We start from the raw sequence: 17,044 nt of genomic DNA on the forward strand, positions 1-17,044 counted from the left end.
GTGTTTGTGCTCTCTGCCCCTGGGTCATACGCTTGTAGACCACCCCCCAGAGAAAAAGACTTGGTGGGACTTGTAGGGAGATAGCAGGAAAGGTGCTGTGAGTGCCCTTGACCCGTGGCAGGTGCAGAGGGCTCCAGGGAGGTCTACCGTGTGGTCCCATCTCCGTGGCATGTAACGCCCAGGCACAGGCTTCGGGCGAAGCGGAAGGAGTTTTCTCAGAGGGCCAAACCACAGTGAAGCTCCCCTCTTGGCCTTTGTCTCTGCTTGGCAGGAAAGATAACCTTGCCTCCTACCTTTTTAAGTTCTTGGCTGGGGCCCTGGTAACAAAAGATAGACAAGTAAGAGGAAAACAAACAGAAGTTTATTAACAGCTTGTGCTCGTGCATACGTGAAGAAACTCAGAGAAATGAGTAACTCAGAGAGGAGGCTTTGAACTCCAGCTTATACGGTATCTTCAACAGAGAACAATGAGTTTGTAGAGAAATGACAAAACAAAGGAAGGTGGTTTTTAGATTTTCAAGGGTGGCTGATTGTAAGGAGGTAAATATTGGGGAAACTAACGGTCGAGGCAGGCTAAGTCAGCAGAGTTTAGTGTGTAGATTCCTCTGGTGCTGTCTCAAGGCTGACGGGGTCAGAAGTTGCCTCCAGTGATTCACTTTTGTCCTTTCTGGTAGAGAGGGGATGAGGGACAGCTCTGAAAATTGTCCCTTCTCTCCTCTCACCAGTCATCCTGGCCAAAGCCTCCCCTGCCCCACAGGACGGCAGTCTGGAAGGAGCCACTGAAACATCTGGCCAGCCTCCCTCATGCTGCAAGTGCTCTTCCCAGTACTTTAGCTATATAATTCCTCTGAACAAATCTCCGAGGTAGCTACTAATCTCCCCAATTTACAGAGGTGAAAACTCTGGGTAAGAGAAGTCAAATAATTCCCCAGGGCAATGCAGCTAATAAAGGGGAGAGCTTGGCTCTGAGTCTAGGGGGGCCTTTCTCCAGCATCTGTTCTTTTAACCTCTGTACTGCACTTCCCTCAGGCTCGTGAGGGACGGGGGAATCATGTGTGACGGCCACGGTGTTGGACTGGATGGGTGTGTGAGAGGTGGAGAGCCATGGAGCCAGGGAGTGCCAGCTAGCTCTAGATGGCAGCACATGTCAACCAGGGATGGAGGGAGGTTGGGAGGGGTGAGAGCAGGGATCCCGAAAGTCCCTCTGTGTCCCTGGGTGAGCCCTGGAGTGGGTGCAGGAACAAGGGTGACTGCATTCTTGAGCAGCTGTGCAAATGCACTAGAATCTGCACCAAGGTGGGCAGGGACAGCGTGACAAAAGCCCTTCCGTTTCTTTTCTTCTCTTCTGCAAATTTTTAAAAAGAATTATTTATTTATGCAAGCGCTGGACTACAGGCCAGAGGCATGGGAGGTGAGAGAATTCACCAGAGACAGAGCAGGCGGAAAGACCAAAGTACACTGCTGAGGGGAGCAGCGGGTGAGACAGGAGAGGTCTGCTGCGCCATGTGGGAATCTCCCTGGTCAGCCAGGAATTGAACCAGCGCTGTAGAGGCTGCGGACAGCTTCACAGCTCTGTGCTCAACCCGCTGTGACAGCGGGGAGGCCCTCATCGGCAAAATAATTTTAAGGGAATGGGTGATACGGAACACATGCCCCACTGTGTATGTGCAGTCCTTTGTTGACTGAAATGTTATTGTATATAGACAGTGGAATATTATTCAGCCATAAAAAGAATGGCGTTTTGCCATTTGCACCCATATGGATGGACCTTGAGGGCATTATGCTCAGTAAAATAAGTCAGACAGAGAAAGACAAATGCCACGTATTTCACATTTCACATATATGTGGAATATTAAAAAAATACAACTGAACATATAGATGCAGAGAACAGATTGGTGGTTGGCAGAGGTGGGGAAGGGGAGGTGTTGGGGGGCCTGGGCAAAAGGGTGGAGGGACCAAAAGATGCAGACTTCCCGTCATAAATAAATCCTGGTGATGTACTGTCCAGCATGGCGACGATAACCGATACTACTGTCTCGCATGTTTGAAAGTTGCTAAGAGGCTAGATCTTAACATTCTCATCATGAGAAAATAAGTTCTCATGCCAAGAAGAAAAAAAAACTGTAACTATGTGTGGTGAGGGATGTTAACTGGTGTAATTGTGGTGAGCATTTTGTAATATATGCAAATATCGAATCATTATATTTTATGCCTAAAATAAATATACTGTCATATGTCAATTACATCTGAATTAAAAAAAAAGTGAAGAAGGAAAAACTCCACATGGGTTGGCAAGACCCACCGCCAGAGTTTCAGGTGGTAGGTCTGAGGCGGCATCCGGGAGTGAGCATTTCTGGCAGGTTCTTCATGAAACGGTTGGTCTGGGGCCAACCCTTAGAGCACGTAGGTGACTACAGGGGAAAATTCCCTTCCACCAAGGCTGTGTTAGCAGAACTAGCAAATGTTTATTAAGGGGTTCCATTGTCTCCCCCATTTCAGGAATCCCTGTTCACCATCTCTCAAGGGGAGGGCCTTGAGTGAGTCCTGGGACACCCCGAACCCAAGCAGGCCCCCCGCTTCCTGGTTGCTCCTTCTAAATCCAGATCCAAATGTTCCTTCTGGGTCTCTTGTCATCCTTGCCTCTTTGTCTGCCCGGGAACTACGCAGAAGAAGTCTTCCACATAAAAGCCCTTCCAGTAGGCAAAAATGTTTCAATGTCTATTTCAGAAGAAAAGTCTCAGTAAATGAACAAACATTATAGGCCAGGCTAGATGTTCTAAATGCTTGAAAACTATGAACTCCCTCATTGCCGTAACAACCATATGAAGAAGGTCAAATGATTCCATTTCACAGATGAGGAAACTGAAGCACAGAGAGGGCAAGCAAGCTTGTGCAAGATCACACAGCTAGTGAGTAGACCAGCCGGGACCCCATCCCTGGGAGTATGATTTCAGAGTGTACTTTTATCCACAATGGGTCAACGGGTCTCAGAGTGTGACCCCCAGACCAGCAGCATTGGCATCGCCTGGGTACTAGCCAGAAACACAGATTCTTGAAAAGGCTGGCTGGGGTCCTAAGGGCCCTAGGACTCTGCATTTTCATAAGCCCTCTGAGCAGCCCTCGAGGCACAATGTAGGAACCACCACTTTGTGCTGCGCTCCTGTTGCCTCATCCTGCTGGCTGCTCGCCAGGTTTTGACATCTTTTTTTTAAAGCTCAAGTTCAAAGCTGAACACAACACGCTAGATATAGTCCAACTCACACAGCACAATGGGAATATTATTACTGCCTTTGGTTTGCATACAAATTATATTAAGAAATCCAAAGTTTATAGTATGGCTATCTTTTCCCCTCAGCCATGTCACTGTTGGCTCATAATGCATTTACAGTCAGTTAATTTCTAGGTCGTCTTCTTCTTCGTCTTCTTTTTTTTAATCCCTCAGGAACTGTTGTTAAGCCCTGTTGCTCCAGTCCTAAAGGTGGCTTTTTGGGAAAAACCAGAAACCCTCACTCTACAACTTCACATGTATTCTTATGAGGATCCGCTCAACTTTAGCTATCGTTGATGGCTCTGACTTTAGAAACATATATATTTCTGGATCATCTGTATGTTTGCTAGTTTTGTTATGAAAATCTGTGCTCGTTAAAGAAAATCTAGAAAGTAAAGTACAGAAGTAGAAAAAAAATTCTTCCATCTCCCATACATGACTACTGCTGGCATTTTGATGTATTACTTTGGTCTTTTCCCTGTGTACAGGTTTGAATAATGATGTGGATATAAATTTGATTCCTTTCCCCTTTTTTTTTGTCTTAACATTTTTATCCTAAGCCTTTCTCCTATTACTGTAGAGTCTTTGTAAAAGAATTTTCACTGCTGCTGCATCACTTCCATTGATTGACTGAAAACAGTTCTCCATAGCTGGGAATTTTGGTTGCGCTATTACTGATAGTACCATGATAAGCATCTTGTGCATCGTGCTCCCTCTTTCCCCCCAGTTCAGGACTGACTCCTTAGAATGTCATCTCCAAAGACCCTTAAAGACCCTCAAGTCTGTCATACAGTGTATCAACTACTGTTGCTTCCTCTGGACATTCATAATGTCACACATCTGTCTGCCGTTGGGTTCATTTTTCTGGGTTATTAAATGAGCATGCTCACAAAATGGAACTGTGATTGGCCTATTTGCTTATCCTTCGGAGACTCCCTTCTAGATTCTTCTCTTGAGTCGATACATCTGCTTTGTGTCAGGTCTTTGGTTAGGTGCTAATTAATTCACTAACCAATGGATTTTTAGTCCAGCTGTTCTTTGAACAAGTCAAAGGAACCATTATCCAATTTCTCCATTTTTGCCTGCAAGGAGATCATGAGATATTTTGCAATGCCTCCATAGAGTCCAGTATGCTGTATTTAGGGTCTTCCTTGATTTACCAATCTATTGTTCTATTAAAAAAGTACCAACTTGATGAAATTGAACAAATATTCACCAGGCTCCCATTCTTTCTACAGTCCTGAGGTAGGTGACATCATTCCATGGGATCTAGCCAGCTATCCACACTTCCGAACCCGGACTCAGTCTTGCCTCCCAGCTAACTGGAAACACTCAAAGCCTGTTCAGTCTTTCTTCTACACACCTTGCAAATCTTTACTGTTTCTGTTCACTGTCCTTCTCTTCCCTGGCTTCCCATCCTGTTTTTCCTTACTAAAGTGAAGTTCTCACAACATAACAATCTCGTCAAAGTGTACAGCTCAGTGACGTTTGTGCATTTGCCACCATTCCCCTATCTAGCTTCAATGATCACCCCCAAATGAGTCTTCATACCCATTCAGCAGTCACTCCTTTTCCCCTCTCATCCAGCCCTGGGCAAGCACCCAACTACTCTCTGTCACTGTGAATTCACCCCTTTTGGATATTTCATCTAGTGCCGCAGCACAAGGGCTGCGCTCGCTTTGTGTGTTTTCCAGGTTCATGGTGCAATGTATATCCTCACGTCCTCTAGTCCATGGCCCCATTTCTACTCTTGGGGAGAACAGACCTCACCTGGTAGTGAAGTCTTTCCTGTCTTCTTCTCTGAACTTTTGAAATCGCATCATAGTGTTTGTTTATAACTGGAAAACTCTACCCCCCCCAAATAGAGATTGCTGAGTTGAAGTGACCCCACTATGGGGAAGAAGTGTGCTTGGCTGGTTCTTCTTGCCAACTTAGAATCTTCTTGCCCACTTAGAACCTACCTGGCTTGGCTCTCCCTTCTTTGGTCACTGGGCAGAACCACAGCTTCACCAACACTCTTTGGGGGAGGAGGGCTCAGTCTCCTCCCCCAAGAAACGAGAATAAGGATGCGGCCATCTTGGCAGTGTTGGGAGGATTCACCGAGTAGTGCACACACGGAGTAACCAGCAACACAGGGATGCTCAGGATTGGTAAGCTGCTGTGTTCATTTCGTCCAGGTTTCCTCCTATTTCCTACTCACCAAATCATGTAATGCTGCATCCCAGTTTCCTCACGTGGGGAAAGAAAAACTTTCCTTGGGGTGGAGGTACAAAATGAACTTTTATTAACTTTGTTCAATATTTGAAAACATTATCTTATGGACATTGTCAAACATGCGCTAAAATATAGATGTCACAACGCCCCGGGATCTCATCCCACCAGGGAGCAGTGTTCGCCATTCTGATTTTATCTACTCACAGCCCACCTGTTTGGATGCTTGAGAATTCTAAAGATGATCTCAGACATCACAGTATTATAAACATTTCATTATGTTCCTCCAACAGATAAGGGGTTTGAAAAAGCTAACTGCGATGCCGTTGACCTGCCCAGTAAGGTTAATAACAATGCCTCGTGAATTAGTATCCAGCCTGTAACTTCCTATAATTATCTCAGAACTGTTTTTAAATGATGGGTTCAAGTCAGTCTCCAAACAAGGCCTACGCTCTGCAGCTAATAGGTCCATCTTTTAGGCTTTAAAAATTTTCAGTGCTCCCCTCTCCTGTACCCACGGCATTTATTTGTTGATGAAATTGGATCATTTGTCTGGCAGAATTTTCAATGGTTTTGATTTGGCTGATTATATCTTAGTGCTGTCTTTTAACATGGTCTTGTGTCCCTTATATTTTCTGTAAATTGATAGGTAGTTAATTTGATGAAATTTACGTTCAGGTTTTTTTTTTTGCGCGAAGACTCCAGGCGCAGTGCCATGTGTTTCTTACGTGATCCTGGTTGCCCACTCCCAATGAAAAAGGTCAATCGGTGGGTTCCAGCGTTTTCAGACTGATTCTTCCATTTGAATTTCCCTATTAGTCTTTCCCCTGTGGTGGTGGTCACCTTTTTTTGACTGTGACTGATAATCACACCGGAAGCTCAGGCCACACCCCAGAACAATGGCATCAGATTTCTGGGAATGAGACCCAGGCACCAGCAGCTTTAACATTTAATCTCCCACGAGATACAAATGTGCAGCCAGGTTGAAAACTACTCTCCCAATTGTTTTCACGGTCACTGCTAATACTGGATAGACACACAAATTCATTTGGTGCTACCACTGGTGATTTTCAAATTCTGTCATTCTTTCTGCATTTATTAGCTGTCATTTTTCTATGAAAGTTATTTTCTCTCATCACCCACTTGATTGCATTGACATGTAACTTACACACGAAAGGTAGCATAAATGCCCGTCTTTCTCTTTATTAATTTTCACAAATAGTTGATGCCCCAGCACCTCCAGAGGTACCAAAACAGTTTTTGATATTATCATTAAAACTCAGGGAAGTTTATCTATTGGATAGGTTTTCATTCATTAGTCATTATTATTTTTAAAATGCAAATTGTTCCCATAATGGCCATTTTCCTTTAGGGAGTTTTGACAAGATTCCAGTTGTTTCTGACAGTGTCCTTGCTTCTTGGCAAATTAGCTGTCCTCTAATGTTTGACTCTTTTTCAATCACAAACAGCTTTTTCTGAACAACTTATAAACTTATAAACAACTTATAGTGCCTAAATTTGTTCTACCAATGAATTATATATATATATATATATATATTTGTCAGATCTATATCTATAGCTATCTGTCTATCTGTCTATCAATCTATCTTTCTATCTATCTATCTATCTATCTATCTATCTATCTATCTATCTATCTATCTATCTATGTCTTAGGGCAAGAGTGGCCCCTTACAAATTGAAATACAGAGTTTCAGTAATAATCAAATTTGCAGAAATAGGGGGGAGAGGCTGGTGTGATTGATCATTTGTAAGAGACACTTACTTGTGTCAGTGGTCAAATACGTAATATATATCCTATGGCTTTTGGAAATATCTGCGGTGTTGCATCTGCAGGATTGATCATCATACAACTAGTATATGACCACGCTGTACTTAAAAAATATATACTTCTAGGGGGCCTACCTGGTGGCCTAGGGGTTAAGTCTCAGTGCTATCACCACTATGGCTGGAGTTTGCTCCCTGGTGAGGGAGCTGACTCGCATGGCGCAGCTGACCTTTCCTGTCTCGCCCTCTGCTCCCTTCAGCAGTGTATTTCAGTCGATCTGCTTGTTCTGCTCCCCACTCTGCCTCTGGTGAATCATCTCACCCTCTGCACCTCTGGCCTACACCCCAATTCTATGCAAAAAAGAAAAAGAAATGAGAGTAATAAAAAATATATATTACATATTTCTATCCAAAGCAGAAAACTGCTTTTTTAAAAAAATGTGGAGAATATTTATTACTTTTATTCATGGGATGGGTGGGGGAGATTTAATGCCCGTCTTGATTCCTTTTTGGTCCAAATCCAAATTCCATATGTTAGGAATTCACTTAAAAGTATATGCTTAATATGGTTTAATACAAAGAATCTGTGTATTGATTTTTAATTTCTTGGGGAATGAGTCTATTAGGAGTGTTTGAGTTCTCTGTGTATATTTCATGGTGTTCCTCTTCTTCAGCTGAAGATGAAACTAATAGCCAGGATGCTCCGCTGATCTGCTATCTCTGGGTTGAGTCTGCTGCTGTCAGCGGCTTCCTTCTTATCTGGCTGCTGGTCCTGCTTGGTCAGTTGTACGGAATGTCAGTTCCATTAATAACCTGAGGGCCGGGCAGGCAGATAGTGGCAAATGGGTGAAGAGAGAGAAATTGTATTTAACCTGGTGTTCTGAATTGTCATTTTCTAGACGTTGGCATAGTTGGGTAAAGGCAGGCTGAGGCTATGACAGCAAATCCACTTCTGACAGAATCTCACTGATGAACCAGAGAAACAGCCTGATTCCAAGAGAATGAGTGAAAGAAATGGGGGAAGAAAGATAAAGATTTGGGGTTGGAGAAGATGGAGTAAGCAGTGCTAGGAAGAAATGGCATAACCAAAGTATCTGATAAGGGCAACTTCGCAAAACAAATTGCATTTTGATTTTGGTGTTTCAAATACTAACCTCCTTTTTTTTTTTTTTTTTTTTTTTTTTTTTTTAAAAAAAGGGGATTTGTGAAGGATTGATTGCTTAGGGATGATTATGGAGTTTTTGTGCTGATGGTTTTTGTTCTGTATCAGTCTGTCACCAGATGGACACAAGCAGGTTTTAATTTTCTTCATGCAGGTAGAATGACTCACCATTGCAGTGGTTTGTGTTTGGGTTCTCTATTGCTACATATCACCCCTTCTTGGCAAACTGCTAGCTTAAGGCAGCAAGCTTTCTGTTTCTCCTGATTATGTGGGCAGGCTGGGGCTCAGCTGGGTGGCTCTTCTGCTTACCTCACCTGGAGTCTCAGGCAGTTGCTGTCAAATGGCAATTAAGCAGGACATTCCAGGTGGCTTCTTCACTCACATGTGAGGGGCATCCATGCCCTCAGGAGCCTCTTGTTCCAGGAAGGCAGAGTTAGAGCTATAGGCTTCAGCAAGGAGGAAGCAGAAACTGCCAGTCTTCCTACCGTCTGAGCTCAGAAGTCCCAGAATGTTTCTTTCTTTCTTTCTTTTTTTTTAAAGATTTATTTATTTATTTATTTATACAAGCACCAGGTACAGTCAGAAGCATGGGAGGGTGAGAGAATTCACCAGTCAGAGTGGAGAGCAGAGCAGGCAGACTGACAAAGTACACTGCTGAGGGGAGCAGCGGGCTGCAGGAGATATGTGCGCGCCATGTGGGACCCTCACCCGGAGGCCGGGCATCACCGGCACTGCAGAGGCTGCGGGCAGGTTGGCAACCCAGCGCTCAACCACTGTGCCACCAGGGGAGGCCCACCAGAATGTTTCTTGTATTACATTCCCTTGTTCAATGTCAGGACCAGGGTTGGTCCCTATCCAAAGGCAGGAGGAAGAGTGCATCTCTTGATGTGGGTAGCACAGGGCAGGGAGGCATTGTTCACAGCCATCTTTAAAAATGGTCTACCTACAATCTGTATCCTTCACCTCCCTCTGTGTTCAGTTTTTTTAAAGATCTATTTATTCATGCATACAAGAGCTGGGGTGCAGGCCAGAGTCATGGAGGGTGAGAAGATTCACCAGAGACAGAGTGGGGAACAGAATAGGCGGATTGACTGAAACACACTGCTGAGGGGAACAGCGGGCGAGTCAGGAGAGGTCTGCTGTGCCATGTGGGTTGCTCCCTGGCCGGTCGGGGATTGAACTTGTGCTGTAGAGGCTGCAGACAGCTTCATAGGTTGCGTCTTAACCCCTTGCGCCAGCAGGGAGGCCCTCTGTGTTCAGTTTTTAAATTTTTTACATTAGAGAATTTTCAACTTATTTTGTCTCCTCTTTTTAAGAATTGACCTGTAAGGGTCATTGAAAAATATTTCTTTCTTTTTTTTTTTTTTTTTTGTGGGACCCTTGCTGGCGGCCAGGGAATGAACCAGCACTGCAGAGGCTGCGGGCAGCCTCGCAGCCCAGCACTCAACCGCTGCGCCACCAGGGGAGGCCCGAAAAATATTTCTTTTTTACTATTTTCCTGTTTGGTTGGGTAAGCTGTTTCCTATTATTAACTGATTTTTTTTTTTTTGCCCTTAGCTCAAGACCATATATACCTTGAATCACAGAACTATTTGAGTAAATCTAATTATTGTTGTACTGTGATGGGGAAAGGTACTGGCCTTAGGCTGCAAGACCTTCCTGCATAGGTGTCAGAAATTCCTAGTAGGTTTTAGGGAGCAGAATTGGACTAGGTCATAAGGGTCCCCAACCCATCCTAGTTGCTAAATATTTTTTTCCAGTTTTACATTTGAATTGCTTAGTAAATAAGGTTTCAGTGCAGACACATTCTACGCTGACTTCCTGTACTTTCTGACCGAAGATGCTTGGCATTGGAAAGGGCAAGCTTCACCCTGTGTCCTTGCAAGGTCCAGAGGACCGATCTGCCTCCTGTGTTATATTCTGGTGTTCCCAGCACTGGCAGTCACCACGTAGGCAGACGAGAGCCTCCTCGCAGGGCTTTATAAGGATTAAATTAATGAGCCTAATGAACTTGTCCTAAAGAGGACTGGAGTTGAGGATAATGCTGAGGTTGTGTCCTTGAAGGCCACAGAAGAGAGCCTCTGATTAATTATGATGTTAAATTATAAAAAGAATTTACAAGTTTATGGAATTATTCAGCTGGTTCTTCCAGGCTTTTGAAAGTGAAAGTCAAAGTTTGAAAAAGTGGTTTGTGTAGATCTGTAATAAGTCGTGTTCTAATGAGGTCCTGTGAGTTGTTCTAATAATTTCTGATTTCCATTAAGAATTATTCCCGGTAAATGAGCTGGTCAGTGAGAGCTCTTTTGAAATGAGAAAACTTGACAGGGTAGGGCCTCCCTGGTGGCACTAGGGGTTAAGCACCACATTATGAAGCAATCCATAGTCTCTGCAGCATGAGTTCGATCCCCGGCCTGCCAGGGAGCAACCCACATGGTGCAGCAGACCTCTCCTGAATTGCCTGCTGCTCCCCTCAGCAGTGTATTTCAGTCAGTCTGCCTGTTCTGTTCCCCGCTCTGTCTCCGGTGAATCCTCTCACCCACCTCCCCACTCCGCATCTCTGGCCTGTACTCCAGCTCTTGTATGAATAAATAAATAAATCTTTAAAAAAAAAAAAAACTTGGGTAGAAGAGGAGGAAGTCTCTTCTTCCTCTTCCCCCTCCTTCCCCCCTCCCCCCCTCAAGCCCCACTAAACCACTGGTACTTACTTGAGTGCCCTAGCATGCATCTGTGTATTAACTGCCCATTTCTATAATTCTAGATCCTTCCAAACTAACTTAAGGCTGTAATTGAAACATTCGGACCAATGTATATAAAAAACAGTGAAAAATAAAACAGTTGAACCAATATTACTTGATTTGCTGTCATGGCCTCAGCCTGCCTTTACTCAACTATGCCAAGGTATAGGAAATGACAATTCAGAACACTGCGTTAAATACAATTCCTCTCTTTTCATCCATTTGCCAATATCTGCCTGCCCGGCCCTCACTAGATGCCTCTCTCAGCAACTACTGAGAAGGAGAGTTTTGCAGGGTGCTATGGGGCCTTGTGAGGAGGAGCTGGAAGCCCCTGCAAGCTGACCCAGGCCATCAGTAGGAAAAAGACATTCCTCAGGTGGTTCCAGTAAACGGCCACACATACGTAGCAGAGGCCTGTGAGAGCATTGCCGCTCCGATTGGACGTGCACGCCAGTCCTGGGGACCTTGTTAAAAGGCAGAGTCTTAGTAAGTTTGGAGTGGAGCCTGAGCTTCTGCATTTCTAATAAACTCTCAAGTGAGGCTGATGCCCCTGGACCTTATTTGAGTAGTGACAGGGTAGAGCAGGGCTTTTGCAGACCATATAGTCTCTGCCAGCTACCCAACTCTACTGTTTTAACATGAAAACAGCTGTAGACAATAGGTGAGCACATGGTTGTGGCTGTGTGTCTGTGAAACTTGGGCTACTCGGCTTTGGTCTGCAGGCCCTGACTTGCCAACCTGGTCGAAAGCTTTCCTAATCTGAAGTTTTTAACCAGCACCTTATTGCTTCTCTGGTTGGGCTGGATCTTGAGTAAGAATTAAGTGGTTTGTAAAAGGTCACTTGGTGGCTTTGTTGAATGATGAATAATTGATGATGACATTTAGGCTCCTGTTTACCAACAGCTCACGTTGTCCCTGGGCTGTGGCTCATTGCTTTGCCTTGAGTGTAGGTGGCCTTTCTGATTTCCTTCCCTAGACTGCCTTTTCAAAGGCAGATCAAAACAGAGCTAGGATTTGTTCCCGAATGTGGCCCATGGGCAATCCCAGAATAAATAACCGGGTTTGAACTGTGGAGGCCACAGTGGTTTCGCGTTGCCTTTCCTGTAGTGTCTTTCCAACTGCCCCCTGGTGTTTAGTCTGAAGGGATGACTCTGGCTATCTGAGAGGTGGAAAACAGTGAGGCCCCTGGACCCATGCAGTTCACTTTGACATATCACACCCACAGGGCTGGGGACAATAGTGGCAGAGAGCTACGCATTGTGGATGATACATTCTTGCTGCAAATATTAGTATAGCTCCACGTGTTCACAGTTTTGGGGGGGGGGGCCCAAAGTTGGAACCAAGGATTCATTGCTCAGAAGGCTCCTGTTTCTCATGGGCTTCCGGGGCTAGGTACCAGGTTCCTGATCTGCTGCCCGAGCCATATTCCTGCATTTCTAACCCCCAAACCAGCCAGTTTGGTTCAAAACAGAAACTTGCTCTCATTTGTCTTAATGACGTTGCTAACACCCCAAAGGGAGAGTTGTTTTTCCTCTTTTGAAACAGGAGGCCGAGGGTAGAGATCCTGGGGCCAAGGATGCTCATGCGGAATCCGTTTCTCAGTAGATCTTTTTTATGAGATCGACAGTCTTCTCTTCCAAGGCTCCCGTCACTGGAACCTTCCCTCTTCCGATGAAATCTAATTTACCTCATTACCTTGCTTTTCTGAAAAATAGAGGTTCTGATATCTCCAGACTAGAATTGCTTTCTTGCCATTGCTGTTTTGATATCCCCTCTTGGCCAAGTCTTTGTCTTCCAGGAGCTCTCAGGCAAAGTTGAGTCCCGGTAGTGTCCAGAACCAAAAGCTCAACGGTATGATTTTTAGGGCAGGATGGGGAACTTCTGAGAAGTATACTGAAAACTCCATCTGCATCCAACTTGTCCTGGCAATGGAAAATATTACTTATCATGCCATGTCGAGTATGGTTACGGAGGCAGCAGTGGTCTGGACTTTACACACTAGTCAGTTCGTGTGCATTTATAAAAATAAATAATGTTTATATAATGGAATATTATATGATATTTTCATCCAGGAACCATGTTGGGATAACGTGGGCTTTGAAGTCTGGTTAAGGTTAGTTTAATGTGGGTTAAGAGGCTGGTTTTGGCCCTTAGTGCTGATAGGACTGGGAGCGAGTTCTTTCCTCTTTCTGAGGCTTTGCTCCTTAGCAGTGAAGTGGGCATAATGTGGACCCAGATTCCAGTTTTATTGGAAATTATTAGTGTCCATCATCAAAAAAGTGTTTCTTAAATCTAGGAATGTAATCGATAGGTTGATTGGAAAAGAAATGGATAGTTCAAGCAGTTTGCATTTATTTATCACTTGTTTCTTAGACAGTTATTCCTAAAGGCAAAATTATATAGAGACATTTGTGTTCCTGATTTAATTTAGCTCTGAGATCTTGTCCTCTTTGAAGACTGTCTTTTCACGAGGTCCTTCCCATCCCATCCTGTACATTGTGTGTGCATGTGTATGTGTGTGTGTGTTTTGCAACCTGTTCTGCACATGTGGCTGACTGTGAACTTGATGACAGAAATACAGTCCACTAAGCTCTGTATCATAACTCCTACTGCACACACAATGTGGATGAATTTCACAGATACCATCGAAAGAAGCCAGACACCAAAGAGTACATACTTTGCTAAAAGTTCAGGAATAGGCAAAACTAGTCTGTGGAGACAGCAGTCAGAATGGCAGTTATCTTGTGGGTGGAGGGGTTATGGAAGACAAGGCCCCAAGAGAACCTTGTAGGTGCTATAAATATTTAAAATCTTGTCTCAGAACTACAAACACAGGTGTGTGTGTGTCTTAGAAACATCTTTAATTTGTACACTTAGTATTTGTGTACTTTGTTTAATTCAAGAAAAATTTTAAAAGATCTTTTCCAGTGTGCGATGCTTGTTTGACAATTAGCAGTCATTCAGCCGAAGGTCAGCTATTGAGCAGACGTTATCACGAAGAAAGTGGCCAAGCTCAATCTCCATGTGATTAAGGCCAGTTTTTAAGGACGATGTGACATGCATTTTGAAAGACATGGTAGACATAGTTCATAATGAGGGCTCACCCTGCGATTTGTAACTTTGCTTGAATCTTCACCTGTTTCAGAAAATACAGTAAATGTGTGGTATCCAGGCACAGTGAAATACTACTCAGAGATAAAAAGGAGTCAAATTCTTGCCATTTGTGACAACAGGGGTGAAACTGGAGGGAATATTGCCAAGTGAAATAAGTCAGAAGGAGAAAGACAAACACAGCCTGGCTTTACTTTTGTGTGGGATATAAAGAGGCAAAACAAAAGGTCAGTCAAAACCAATCCAATAACAGCAAAGTCTAGAAATCTGTCTGTACAATTAAGGTTACCACAGGGGGAGGGTGAAAGCAAAGAGGGGAGGGGCCCAGTGGACTGTGGTGCAGGCCTGTGGGTGCCTGGGTGGTGGGTGCGGTGTGGTGGCAGGCATCTGAGGAGCTGTGATCCTGTGCCTCTGAATCACACACAGTTTGTAAACCAACATTACCTCAATGAAAAAATCAAGAAAATACAGGAGTTGTTTTTTGGGACCATTTGTGCAGGTGGCAGGGCAGCAGTCGAGGGCATGCCGGACATACAGTCCCATCAGATGGGTGGAAAATCTCATTTTTCAATGGAGTCTCTCTTGCCTCCACCTCCCTCTCTTCCCTCCCTCCGCTTGTCCCTTTATCCATTCTACCTTGAGATGAAATCTGCAGCTCTAATAGATGCTACTGACACTTGTGTGGCAGCTCTACCAGATGGCATTTGAATCTCGGGTGTTCTGTGAAAAATGAAAAGACCAAACACATGCACAAATAAATGAAGGCGGAATTCATCTTTATAATTAAATGGAATATTACCTTGCTATGACTGATTTTAGCTTTCAAACTGGATTGCATGCTAATTTTTCAGGGAACTGTAATTGTATTAATGTGGCTTTTTCAATGCCTCAATGTGCTTAAAAATAGATTTTGCCAAGTTACGGAGAGAAAAGTTAGCAGAACTTTTAGTCGAAACAGCTCTGAGATCCCGAGGTATATGCGTATCATGCCTGACAATTGCAAAGCACTTCCTGACTGTTGGCTTATTCTTTGCCCTCATCATCCTGGGATTTAGGTGGCATTGGCCAGGAATTAAGTCGAGCTGCAAGTGCCTGAGGCACATTCAGAAATTTGTGGGATGAACGATCACGATGTGGCACTTATACAATGCTCCTCGTGGCACCAGGCTGGTGACTGTTAGTGAAATGTCTAAGGAGTCCTGCTGAGGGGATGAGAGCCCTTTCTATGAAGGGATAATACCATGTCAGGGATTCTCAGAAATAGGTCCAGAAGCCTTGGCAAGTATCACAGTCAAGAGCAGAGGGCGTCTCAAACTTGAGCAGGCCCGAGAATCCAAGAATCCCAGCGGCAACCAGCCTTAGCCCAGGGCAACATTGTATCCCCAGGGAACACTTGGCCAAGTCTGGAGATGTGTTTGGTCACAATTGTGGGGGGAGCGATACTGGAATCTAGTGTTGCTGGAATCTAGTGTTACTGGGTCGAGGCCACGGAGGCGACTACGCATCCCTCAGTGCACACGGCAGCGGTCACGAACAAGAGTGATCCAGCCCAAATGTCACTCGTGCTCTGGCTGAGAAACCCAGTCTCTTGGTGAGGTTTTCATAATATGGATACCTGGGTGGCAACTCAAAGACATACTGACTTAGATCCGAGGTGGATCCCCGAATTTACGTTTTCAACAAACTTCCAAGTGATGCTAATGTTGCCAGTTTGGGGACAAAGCTCTAAGAAGCCCTGAGCTAGAGGATTCCAATGTCATAGGCACAAGCCGTACAGATGGCCATTGGCCCCTTAAGACCTTCTAGAAAAGCGACACAAAAACTCTCATATGCTTAATTTAATAATTCATCCACGTTATCTAGTTAGGTATGTCCTGCCACTTTATGAGGGAGGTATTTCAAAAGCTACTAGGTTAGTAAAGAATTTTTCATGTCAGAGCTAAATGTTAATAAAGAACGACAACAATTCCCACTCAATTGACCTGTTGATGAGAGAATGGGGGATGTTTATTTTAGTGAATCTCCAGCTTGTCTCCTGTTTAAATAGTAATTTAACAATTGGAGGAGGATTAAGTAGCTGATTAAATTTCTCTGAGAAATGTTAGGTGTTAGGGGTGAGAATCTTGAATCTTGACATTTGAAAATGATTTTAATAATTTGAATAATTTTCCAAAAATATGTTTGTTTCTTCCAGAGTACTTATTTCTATGTCCGGTTAATATTTGTACGTTGGCTCTGCATTATTACTGCATTATTATTCTGCTTCAGCATTATTATTATATAGAAGGGGAGTTGGTTGACCTTTTCTGAAAAGAGCCAAATAGTAAGTACTTTAGGATCTGTAGGCCATGTGGTCTCTGTTCTGTGATGGTAGCATGAAAGTGGCCAGAAACAATACATAAACAAATGAGCATGGCTGTTGTTGTGTGTGCTGGTGGTGGTGGTGGAACCTTTCCTCTACCCTCTTAGGTTCAGTGTATGGGGTGCTGTGAATTAAATTGACAAGAGACAGATTAGCAAGAAAAAAAACCAAAATTAATTCTCTTAAGTAGGTAGAAGCTCACAGAAAATATAGCTTGAAGAAGTTAGAATTTGGGCCTTATAAACCATCTGAAAAAGGTTGAACTTAAAGGAGCAATGACTGAAAGGTAGGAAAGGTAGGAAGTGACTGGAAAATATGTGATTTGGTAGGGGGGCTTATCTTTCCTCCACCCCAACATGACACATGAGCCTGTGAACCCCACCCAAAAGCAATTTGCAGAATTAAAGTTT

At 44.0% G+C, this 17,044-nt stretch overlaps 1 protein-coding gene across 1 annotated transcript in view; it reads left to right on the forward strand.

Annotated features, from left to right (window-relative positions):
* PHEX (phosphate regulating endopeptidase X-linked) overlaps positions 1-17,044 on the forward strand; it is a gene marked incomplete at its 3' end in the record, with an annotated part of 158,003 nt that overhangs the window by 83,579 nt on the left and 57,380 nt on the right. The gene's annotated exons all lie outside the window — the stretch shown is intronic.

This window comes from Talpa europaea (assembly GCF_964194135.1).
Source record: "Talpa europaea genome assembly, chromosome: X".
Classification (NCBI taxonomy): domain Eukaryota; kingdom Metazoa; phylum Chordata; class Mammalia; order Eulipotyphla; family Talpidae; genus Talpa; species Talpa europaea.